At 44.6% G+C, this 12066-nt stretch overlaps 1 protein-coding gene across 2 annotated transcripts in view; it reads left to right on the top strand.

Annotated features, from left to right (window-relative positions):
- Window positions 1–12066, top strand: part of SLC2A12 (solute carrier family 2 member 12) — a 516964-nt gene that overhangs the window by 499689 nt on the left and 5209 nt on the right. The window lies entirely within an intron of this gene.

The following is a 12066-nucleotide window of genomic DNA, read 5'->3' as shown; positions in this document are numbered from 1 at the left end:
ATAAAGCTGAAGATGTTTAAATGGGAATGATACCGGGCCAGGGCAGTGCTTCTTTGATTCCTTAGTGCAGAGGGTTCGGCCCTTCCAATCATGAGCCCTTTTTTAATGTTTGGGGCACCTCGTGCTTAAGCCATCATACATCATTTCCAAAACGTTTCTAGATATACAGAGGGTAGTGGATTCCCCTGGTGGGGACAAAGAAAAAAAAATCTGGTGTTTTGTTTGAGAAAATTGTTGTGCAAGAAAGTGAATATTTTTAAGAAAATTGGATCAACAAAATGATTGCTGTGATAAAATCACCTTCTCAGCTTTCAGGTACAAGCAGAGTTGTAAAACAAAGTTTTTTTATGTGCATTATTCTAAGTGGTAGTTGATTTTGTCTATTTTTGTGGTTCCTACCTACTTGTAGCTTGTGGTGGAAACAGGTGAGAAACCCACTGATGAATCCACAAAGCTATACTTTTCTGAAATTTTGATGAAATTCCAAATCCAGCAGGAGATCATTTGTGTGGGTCACTCATGGTTTTCCCAAAGAAACTAATTGTTGAAATAAACAATAAGAAGGAAAAAATAGTAATAGGACTCAAAGTTTTTATATGTATTTTTTGCACCAATGGCTGATTTTACACACAAAGGGCCTCATGTAGGAAGCCAAATACCGGTCGGTAACGGCCGATTTTCGGTAATTATACAGTTACCGACCGGTATTTTGGCTTTTGAGATGTAGGGGGAGAATTTCATGATTCGGTATTTACCGGACCGGTAAAATTACCGAATCGGTAATATTACCGATTCAGTAAATTTACCGATTCGGTAAATTCCGAATCATGAAATGAGATGTAGGGGGAGTGTGTGGTGGGTGTGGGGATTCGTTATTTACCACCAACTAAAGGTTGGTGGTAAATGACGAATAGGTGAAAAAAAGCATTTTTGTGCACGTTTAAGTGTGCAATGTGGCAGACATACATGCCCTTAGGGCATGTATGTGCGCCACATGTGCACACATGGCCGAATCAGGGGTGCAACAGGGTGTCAATGTGACACCCTGCCACCCTTGCATGTGCTCCCCCATTACCGAATCGGTCTTTACCGATTCGGTAATGAGGCATACCTTCCCATCAATGGGAAGGTATGCCTCATTACCGAATCGGTAAATACCGATTCGGTAATTACCGAATTTTTCCGATTCGGTAATATTTACCGACTCATTACCTACATTGCATTTACCACTTCATAAATACCGAATCGGTATGATTCGGTATTTATGAAGTGGTAAATGCCAGCCCACCTACATAAGGCCCAAAATGTTTTATGTTGATCAGACCTTTTTGGTTGCAGTGATACATAGTGTTTAGTGATTGTCCAAAAACACGTGGTACCCAAAGCCAACAACTGAACTACAGTTTATAATGATATTTGATTATATACTTTCAATGCCCCAGTTCCTACAGTAAAATATAATGAATAAAAAATGGGAATAATGAAAGCATATGCTTCTTTGAAATGTGCCAAAGACGCTGAGTTTACAAACAGAACTCCTAATTTGGGGTTACCCATCCAATCAAATGATTCGGCGGGCATTTTGCAAAATGTTTTCTTTTTTGCTTTCACTTAAAAGCCAAAAATGGAGAGAAATTAAATTAATGATAGCAAATGTTCTACTATCCTGTATTCCCTCACTTCTGTCAATACAACGGGTACCCCACTTGCGTGGCTGGTTGTATCACCTGCAACACAAAAAGCCCCAAAATGCCATATGTAGACATCATCTATTCACCATGAAAATTGGCCAATTTTTGGAGATATGGGTAGCTGTGCTATTTGGGACTGCCACTAAAAGGAACCTTACTAAACCTTGGTTAGATTCCAATTAACAAGAGCAGAACTAGATTGTCCATGTGAATATGGGTATCAACTGTAAAACTTGGGACAAGTGTTCACATGGAACTCATTCTCTAAGACAGAAATATAATACAGGAAATCCTGAATAGACTCAATCTAGTAATAAACCAGTAATGTTTCTACAGAAGGTGAATTCTGTTACGGTTTAACCCTAAACTAAAAAACAGTCAGTATTTAGAATAAATTTTATTCAGCCGAACCAAAGTTTATTATTTCATCAATCCTTGATACTGAGTCACACAATAAATAGTCAAGTGAGTGGTGAAAAGGTATTGCTTAAGGACCCAAAGTGCTAAGAACCAAAACCATCAAAGAAGAAAAAGTGACAATGTGAATAAACATACATGGTATATTGGTTATTGCTTTTTTAAAGACAGCCAAAATGAATTGTATATATTTTCAAACAAAGTGGGATCTATCCCATTGTTAATTCACACAGGAATAAAGGCTGTCTTTATTGGTGTTGACGGCGTTTCGACCCTTTATCAGATATCAAGATCTCATTAGGACAGAGATATACCGGGGGAGCTAAGGAAATTAAGAAACTACTGATGGACTCAGATTATTCATAAAGTGAGGTGTATAAAAGATGGTACATACTGGTTGTTGGTGGGTTGGTCTAGTGCTAGCAATTAGGCTACTGGACACCCAATGCTAGTATTTGGCGGGGACATGGATATTAATCTTGCTGCGCTGTACTCTGTGGGGTAATAAGGGTAGCACATTAGGAGGCAGTTATTGGGAATTGAACAGTGAATGACCTGAGGTCTGGACTTCACTTACTCATTAATGTAGGGTAGAAGCCACAATGGGCGTAGTCTCAGGTAGGGGATGTCTGCAGGATGTGTTGTCAGCCATAAGTTCTCATCATTGCATAATTGCGAGGAACATTAAAAACTAATGTTCAAATGCCCCAAAGTGATTGTGACAGCACCTTCTGTATGTAATTCATAGAATTAATCCTGTCTCACCCATGCTTGGGAATAATGGTGTCCTGCTTGGGCTGCCTCTCAATCAGAGGATGTCTGCCAGGAAGAGCAGTTCCCGAGCTGACAGCGGGAAGCTAATGACGTGGCAGGGAAGCCGCATAGCGTCCTTACTAAACCTTGCCATTTATAAAAACTAGACAACCAGGAGAGTCCTGGTTGTGTTACTTGCATGTCTCCCATGACGTTTTCTTAACTAGAATGAGCACGCACTTTGGCTAAAAACACATCTTCTTCAAATTTCTGTGAGGGAAAGTTGTGGAATCTGTGGGGATCCACGTAATTCTTACCATGCAGAGATCCCACACTGCAGCACGAAATGATGGACGGAATGCTTAACATTGTCAAACATTCACCCCCCAATCACAGATCTGGGTTAAATTCATCATGTATTTGCTCACCATGCCCCCCCAGTTTGGACCCAGCCATATGCTAATCAGTCTTGACCCTGCTCCCCATGGGAACAGTCCAGCCCAAACTGCCAGCCAGGTCCTCCCTGGACCGGAAAACAAGCATCCTGGAACCGGTTTTGGGGCCTCACCCCTCATCAGTGTGGTAGCTTGTATCCAGTGGCATAGTGAGCACTGGACCCACATCTGGGCATACCCTTCCCACTTAGGGTGACTAAGACCACACAAAAAGATGATAGATGGAATGCACAACATGTTCACCATGACAATTAACACATTTTGAGGATTTAGACAGCTGCGGTATTTGGGGAAGGTGGACCACACCCAAGGAAACTTACTAAAGTTAGCCAAGATAGTCCAGCTAATGTGACCTGGGGAGCCACCAAATTCCCACCACCCAACTTTCCCCTTAAAAATGGTAGTGGCACTTTCCACTCAGAACTCTGTTTTGGGTAAATCAGGAGTAGCAATATTTGCTAGACAGAATGCTTCAGAAACATTAGGTTCGAGGCATATGAGCTGCAGATTACACACTGTGCATGGATCGCCATCTGGTGTTGGGCCCGAATGTTTGCAGTTGTTTTTCCTCTTGGAAAGTCTTTGGAAGTCACGAGGTATGTGACTCCTCCTTTGGATCGTATTGCGCATGGGCTTCGGCTCCATCCTCAGATTGTTTTATTCTGCCATCGGGCTCAGATGTGTTCTTCGCGCTCCGGCTCCGAACCGTTTTTAGTTCTTCGAATCGGCGCGCAATCCTTCCCTTTCCGCGGTATTGTTTCAATCGCGATCTCCAACACTTGACGCGACTCTCATCGTTCGAAGTCTTCGATTCCGGTCGTCGACGAAGGCCTTCGGGCCTACCTGAGCTCCGGTCCTGGCTGATGGAAAGGACTCCATTTAAGAAGTGTCCTCGATGTGGGTCCAAGTTTCCCCACACCGATCACCATGAGGTGTGTAACCTCTGCCTCTCTCCAGAACACGAGGCTCGAGACTGTCCGGCGTGCAAATCCTTCCGGCCGAAGAAGACCATTCGGGACCGAAGGGCGAGGAGAACCATGGCACACTCGTCGACAGCAATCCCCGATGACATCTTCGGAGAAGGTGTTGATGTCCCAGAAGAGCAGCACACCGAAGAGGGCCTCGTCATCGCCTCTGAAGTCGACGACTCAGATGTCGAGGACATCACTCCGGCACAGAGGGGCGTGAGTACGAACATCGACTCCCACCCTCGATGGCACCGAAAAAGGCTTCGGTCACGCCTTCGCCCTCGGGCCTAGGCACGACCAAAGACACTGCTTCCCATACCCCGCTTTCGGGCCCGGTTAAGAAGCCCATCAAGCCTTCTGGCGGTTCGGGCTCGAGCCAGCCTGCCGTCGGTGCCAAGAAACACTCCTCCGCACCGGCGCCGAAAAAGAAAATGGCCTCCTCCTCCTCCGCGCCGAGCTCCACACCGAAGCACTCTGCAGCGAAAACTGGCACTAGCTCCTCGGTACCGACACCATCCCCGGAGCAGAGCAAAAAACCAAAGGCCCTCGAAACACACACCTCGAAGTCGAAAGGCATGTCGGAGCCGAGAAAACAACCGGACATTTTTAAGCCGCACATTTCAAAACAACGAACCGATGCCGACCCCAAGACTAACAAACCGACAGCTCCGACACCTTCGGCGCCGACGGATTGGCCACTCACAGAGGAACTATTTCGGCCCGACCCACTACAAAAAACACTTGTCAAAGACACTAAAACTGGACATTTCATGCTCAGCATCAAAAAGAGACCACTGGACAAGCCTGCCCCAGCTCCACCTCCAAAGAGAAGAGACTTTGCTACCTCCCCTTTGAGAATACCTTCACCCCCTCCTCCACCTCCTCCTCCACCTCCTCCACCTCCTCCACCTCCTCCTTCTCCTCCGCCTCCCCCACCTCATCATTCCCCCATACCCTCTCCGGATGAAGATGATGACGATGTCTACGATGACACAGGGGACGGGCCCCATGACCAGCCCACAGGGGACCCCACTCCTACAGGCTCCCCAGAACCATGGGACGACTACAACATTCCAGACGTCCCGAACGTCCCGCAGGATGACCTTTACCCTTCAAGACCGTCCCCCCCTGAAGACACAATGGGGTTTAACCAACTACTCCATAGGGCTGCACACTACCACGGAGTTGATCTCCATACAGACCCCGTGGAGGAGGACTTCCTCCTAGATACCTTTGACACTACACACAAGACCACTTCCATCTTGCCCATGCTTAAAGGGGTTATCAAGCACGCGCCGGAGGTCTTCAAAGACCCGGTCAGGGCCAGAGTCATCAACCCTCGCATCAAGAAGAAATATAAGGCAGCCCCTACAGACCCCACCTACATCAGAGGGCACCCACCGCTAGACTCTCTGGTAGTCTCCACTGCAAGAAAACGTGCAAACTCCCAGGCATCAGGCGAAGCACCACCACCTGATAAGGAGTCTAAACTCCTAGACGCCTCTGGCAAGCGCACTGCATCCCAGACGGCCAACATATGGCACATCACAAACACACAGGCGCTTTTGGCAAGATATGACAGGGCACATTATGACGAACTAGAAGCCATAATGCAACACCTCCCTGACAAATACAAGAATAGAGCCAATGAGCTAATCCAGGAGTGTAAAACTATTACCAACACCGCCATTCGCTGCGCCGTAGATGTAGCTGACAATGCCTCTAGGGCAATTAACACCAGCGTCCTCCTCCGTAGGCATGCCTGGCTATGTATTTCAGGTTTCAAACCCGAGGTGCAGGCTTCAATCCTGAACCACCCCTTTGACCAGGAACATCTGTTTGGCCCAAACGTTGACGTTGCCCTAAAAAAAATGAAAAAGGACACCGATACGGCAAAGTCTATGGGAGCCTTACAGTTGCACACTCCCAGGCGCTCCTTTCACCGCTCTTCCTTTCGAAGCACCTCCAGAGGCTACTCCTCATACAGCGCCTCCACTTCATATAAAGCCCCTACCCAATCCACCTTCACTAGGGGTTACCAGAGAGGCGGCTACAGGGGTAACAACAATAAAGGCAGAGGCAAACCTAACACCTCCCGCTCTGCCTCTATCCCTGCCCAATGTCTTCCCTCCACTCCCCCCAGATCATTTCACTCCAGTCGGGGGCAGACTCCACAATTTCCTTCCTGTCTGGACTACTATCACTTCAGACAAATGGGTAACACAGATAATTTGGTCAGGCTACTGCCTCGAACTAACATCTACCCCCCCAAACATTCCACCCAAACAACGCCCAATGTCACAAGAACATTTGTCACTTCTTAAGCAGGAGGTAATCTCCCCCCTACAAAAGAGCGCAATAGAACTAGTTCCTGCCCACCAACAAAATATGGGAGTTTACTCCCTATATTTTCTCATACCAAAAAGAGACGACACTTTATGGCCCATCCTGGACCTCAGACCCCTAAATCACTATATACACTCAGACCATTTCCACATGGTCACACTCCAGCAGGTACTTCCCCTGCTCTCCCAAAACGACTTCCTTGCCACCCTAGACCTCAAGGACGCTTATTTCCACATTCTCGTTCACAAAGCTCACAGAAAGTTTCTTAGGTTTGTAGTGGACGTTCAACACTATCAATTCAAAGTGCTCCATTCGGAGACACCACAGCACCGCGAGTATTTACAAAGTGCCTAGCAGTAGTGGCAGCACACCTGCGAAGACAACACATCCACGTCTTCCCATACCTAGACGACTGGCTAATAAAACCAGCTCATACAACAAGTGTGTACAACACACTCACGCCACTATCCAGCTACTTCACAAACTGGGCTTCACAGTAAACCACACAAAGTCCCATCTGCAACCGTCCCACGTAAAACAATACCTCGGTGCCACCATAGACACCTCAAAAGCGCTAGCCTACCCCAGTCCTGCCAGCATAGCAAGCATTCAGGCTCTACGCGCCAAATTTCAGCCGGAACACTCTCTTCCAGCTCGAGTGTTCATGCAACTAATAGGAATGATGGCCTCTTGCATATTCATAGTACCTCACGCAAGACTCCAAATGCGTCCTCTCCAAGAGTGCTTAGCGCACCAAGGGAACCAGGCCCAGGGTCAATTAACAGATCTGGTGTTGGTAGACGGTCGTGCCCATCGCTCTCTGCAGTGGTGGACCACCAAAAACCTTTCCAAAGGGCGACCGTTCCTGGACCCGGTTCCTCAGATAGTACTGACAGCGGACGCATCGCTCTCCGGCTGGGGAGCTCACCTACTACATCACACCATGCAGGGCAGGTGGACACCTCAACAAAAGTTACTCCACATCAACCATCTGGAGTTACTAGCCATATTCTTAGCCCTAAAATCCTTTCAAAAACAGATGTCAGGCAAGGCAGTCCTAGTCCGCACGGACAACATGACAGCCATAAACTATATACAAAAACAAGGAGGCACACACTCTTCGCAGCAATCTCAGCTAGCACAGAGCATATGGAGATGGGCCATATCCCAAAAAATCTTTCTCCTAGCCCAACATGTCCCAGGAGTCCAAAACACAATGGCCGATCTGCTCAGCAGACAAACACAACAGATCCACAAGTGGGAACTCCATCCGCAAGTTCTTAACCCGTACTTTCAAATGTGGGGGCAACCACAGATAGACCTCTTCGCCACCCACAAAAACGCCAAATGCCCAAGCTTCGCCGCCAGGTATCCACACCCCTTGTCCAAAGGCAATGCGATATGGATGAACTGGTCAGGCAAATTTGCGAACATTTTTCCGCCTCTCCCACTCATTCCATTAGTGGTGCGCAAACTACAAAACACTCCCGCACACTTTCACTAAACACTATTGTGTAGATGTGCAAACTAAGCAACAAGCTAGTGTGGGCCCGGCTGTACTCAAAACACTGTTTCGAACCACTGCAACAGATACTGGTGGTCGCCGCTAGGAGCGAGTACTTCTATATAATCTATGCACAGTGTGTAATCTGCAGCTCATATACCTCGAACGGCAAATGCTACTTACCAGTATGCATCTGTTCTTGGCATGTAGAGCTGCAGATCTACACACGCCCACCCGCCTCCCCGGCTACCTTTATCTGTTCCAGTTTATCTTATTTAGATACAGCACACATGGGCATCTTCACTGCTTATTACTACGCTCCATCATTTCCCTGCTGGCGAAAAACAATCTGAGGATGGAGCCGAAGCCCATGCGCAATATGATCCAAAGGAGGAGTCACATACCTCGTAACTTCCAAAGGCTTTCCAAGAGGAAAAGCAACTGCGAACATCCGGGCCCACCACCAGATGGCGATCTATGCACAGTGAGTAGATCTGCAGCTCTACATGCCAAGAACAGATGCATACTGGTAAGTAGCATTTGCCGTTAAATTCCAATCAGAACCAAAACTACAGAAACCCAAGACCTTGCAAAAATGGCAAGCTCATTTTCAAGAAATAATGTTTTACTAATGAAGCAACAGAAGGAGGGATGCATTAATCAAAATCAATACAACTAAGTAAAATAGCAATTTAAAAAGTGAGTTCTCTCCTAGAGGCACTTCCAACTTGTAAGTCAATTGTGAAAGTTTCACTATATTTGTAACTTAAACATTATAAATTACCTACAGGCCTTTACAAAGCTTCCCTGTTTGGTAATAAATGTATGCGTGATTTTCGATGTCAATCACGGTAGAAGGTATTCACGCCACCACCATAACCTGACGATGAATAGAAAATCAACATCTGTACGTAAAAAAGATAGAACTTATAACTTATCATCTACATTTGAATTCTATGGACATTAAGAGAGCCAGTGTGACTGCACCGAATTTAGTTAATATTGAATAAGAAGATACCTCATTAGGAAGACGAGTGAACCCATTGTCTGCAACAAATTAAGAAATTCAGTAGCTTTTGGCTGATGGAAGGGACCTTTTTGGAGACAACAGACGTGGTTTCCCCACACTACTAAGAATCAAGGCTAGTGCCCACTTATTATTCATGGGAACCCTACTTGAATCAAAGGAAGGTAGACCCACCATGGAAGACCACGCCACTTTGAAATTGAAAATCCATCTTTCCGAAAAGGAACCATGAAACTTTGGATATGACCTAGTGACTGATGAAAAGAGGTAGTGTGACACACTTGATTGCCTGGATAATACGGTGCAGTCACCAAAGGGTGATTAGCAGCAGACTTATCACAAGTAGCTTTTGCCGTGTTTAGATGTTAAGAAGCTTACCTAACAAATCTAATGAGATAGTCAAACTGTAGATTAGAGATGGTAACCTACAAAGATCAAGTCAACAGGAACAATAAAAGAGCACATACACAATGCACTATGGACAGAACTGTTAGGAAACTTCTGCCATTGCTAGCAACTGGAGCCAGTTGCTCTGATGTTTCACTAAAATACATTGGAGATCCTGTGCCAGCAACTGACTTAGCCTCACTGTCTGACTATCCTTTTAGGGATGGAAACTAATTGACTTGTAGGACACCGTGCCAAGTTGTTTCGTTAGTTCATTCTGAAACCCGGCTGTAAATTGGGTTTACCTGTCTGCTATTACAATTGCAGGAGGACCTTGTAGTCCAATATCAGCGTCAGAAGTACTTAAGCCAATGCATTAGCCGTAGCTAGTTTCTTCAAGGGAACAAAATGTCCCTTCTTAGCAAAGCGATCGATGATAAGCAGTAATTTTAACCAGCATGTTATAACTTATTGATGTAGGAATCCATTGTTACTTAGGTGTTAAGAGAGACTGCAAATATCTTGAAGGTTTTTTGTTCGTTCCTTGCTTGAACACAAATACTGTATTATTGCACACATATTTCAAGTAACTGCTACATCTGAGGCCACCAAAATTAAAGATTGACTACATTTTTAACTTTTCTTTTTTAAAGATATACTGCAACTACTATATCATGACACAATTTAAGAGCTGTCGGGGCGAATGATTCTGATCTGGTTCTTGTATTCACTGATACAAATTCATTTCATTCTGAGTTTGTTCTTACCAAAGCTGTGAAATCTTTCAGTTTTTGATTTTTCCATGCTTATAGCGAGACAAAGGACCTGGGAGCATGGGTTAAATTACTTTAGAGTGTTTAGATACATTTTCTGCTTTCCCATGCTGGTGTGGACTTTGAAAACTGTAAGAGCTCATTGTTAGTCCAGGTAGTATTGTGTTTCATACCACTTGCAAATAGTGCCTCCAGTGTACAAACCCCCCTTTGATGGCCAAGAGTTCTCGGTCATGAATGGTATAATTACGTTCTGTGCCCGAGTGAGGCCTGGAATAATAGGCAAATGGATAGATGGAAGGCCACAGTTTTTGGACGTCTTTCAGATACTACACCCTCTATTGCAATGAAGAGGCATAATTCTTGACACTATCTCATCAGGATTACATGACATTGGAGCTATGGTCAATGTTGGCTCTAAGTGGGTGAATACATATTCTTGATCAGCCCTCATATAAACTGAATATTCTTTTCCATCAGCCTGATGATGGGATTAATGATGGTGGAAAAGTCTTCAAAGAATAATCTTTAAAAATTTGAAAAACTCAACGAAAGATTGAAAGTTTTTGGATGAGGTAAGTTGATACTGTTCCCGTATGGCTTTCACATTAGTGTCACCAATACCAATGTCTTCAGCGTGGACCAGGAAATCTAGGAAGCTAATCTCTTGTGCTTTGAATACCTATTTCTCAACTTTATCATGTAGGGTATGTTGTATTAGCTGGCCAAGTACTTCTGTGAGATGTAGTTGATGCTGCCATAAATTTACCCAACAACTAAATTATCACCTGGATAAATAATGTCACTGGTTTTCAACAGGTCACAAGAGGTGCCATTACCAAAATGTTGGAGCACTGCATACACATTTATTAATTTAAATGAAACAAATAGAAAATTAAAATGTTCCCACCGGGTACTAAATGCCATTTTTCACTCATCTCCTCCCTTATTCATACCAAATTATAAGCTCCTCAGAGAACCAGTTTAGAAAACACACCAGTGTTCTAAATTTGGTTGAGCATGACTGAATGATAGGGAAGGAATACCCTATGCAGATGGTACTCACCTTGAGTATTTGGGGGAGGGGCAGGTGCTACAGCTAGTGTTGTTCAGTGTGTTATAAACTGTATCACCATTGTTTCCACTGAACACGTTTTGGGATTCTTCATTCACTTCTGGTAATTCGATAGTCATTTTTCTCCCAAGTATTAAGTTCAAGCCACATCAGTCCTTGAGTTGCCTCAAACTCTTTACAATTAAAGCAAAAAAATCATGCTCAGGTGAAAAAGCACTCAGAAGGTACTCAGAAGAAGTCCAGTCTAATCAATCTAGGAATTGTGCAGCTGCAGCCAGGACATACCTATATCCACCTTCATTGATGGCTGCTATATGGACCATTAGGACTAAGCACCTTGCACGATACCATCATGAAACTGTGTAAAATGTAAAGTCATGATTTGCTATCATTGAATTAATTGGACTGACTCATCTGGTAACAATTGATTTAAAAATAAAGCCAATTGCTGAAGAGGATACATGGTGTTCTGACAACAGGAGGAACTTGATTCTGTTATTGCTTATGTAGTGTTATAAAACTGCCCAAAGACATACAATCTTCATATAATGTGAAAACTGAGGAAAGAAAAACTTAAAAGACCTATGCACGGAAGGATATTGATCAAAGTTTGCCAGCACATATACCTTGCTCACCTCGCACAGAGTTCAGCATTTCTGTGGTTCCTTAC

The sequence above is a fragment of the Triturus cristatus genome, chromosome 6 (genome assembly GCF_964204655.1).
Source record: "Triturus cristatus chromosome 6, aTriCri1.1, whole genome shotgun sequence".
NCBI lineage: Eukaryota > Metazoa > Chordata > Amphibia > Caudata > Salamandridae > Triturus > Triturus cristatus.
Note: the sequence above shows the minus strand (reverse complement) of the source record. Positions and strands in the feature narration are given on the sequence as shown.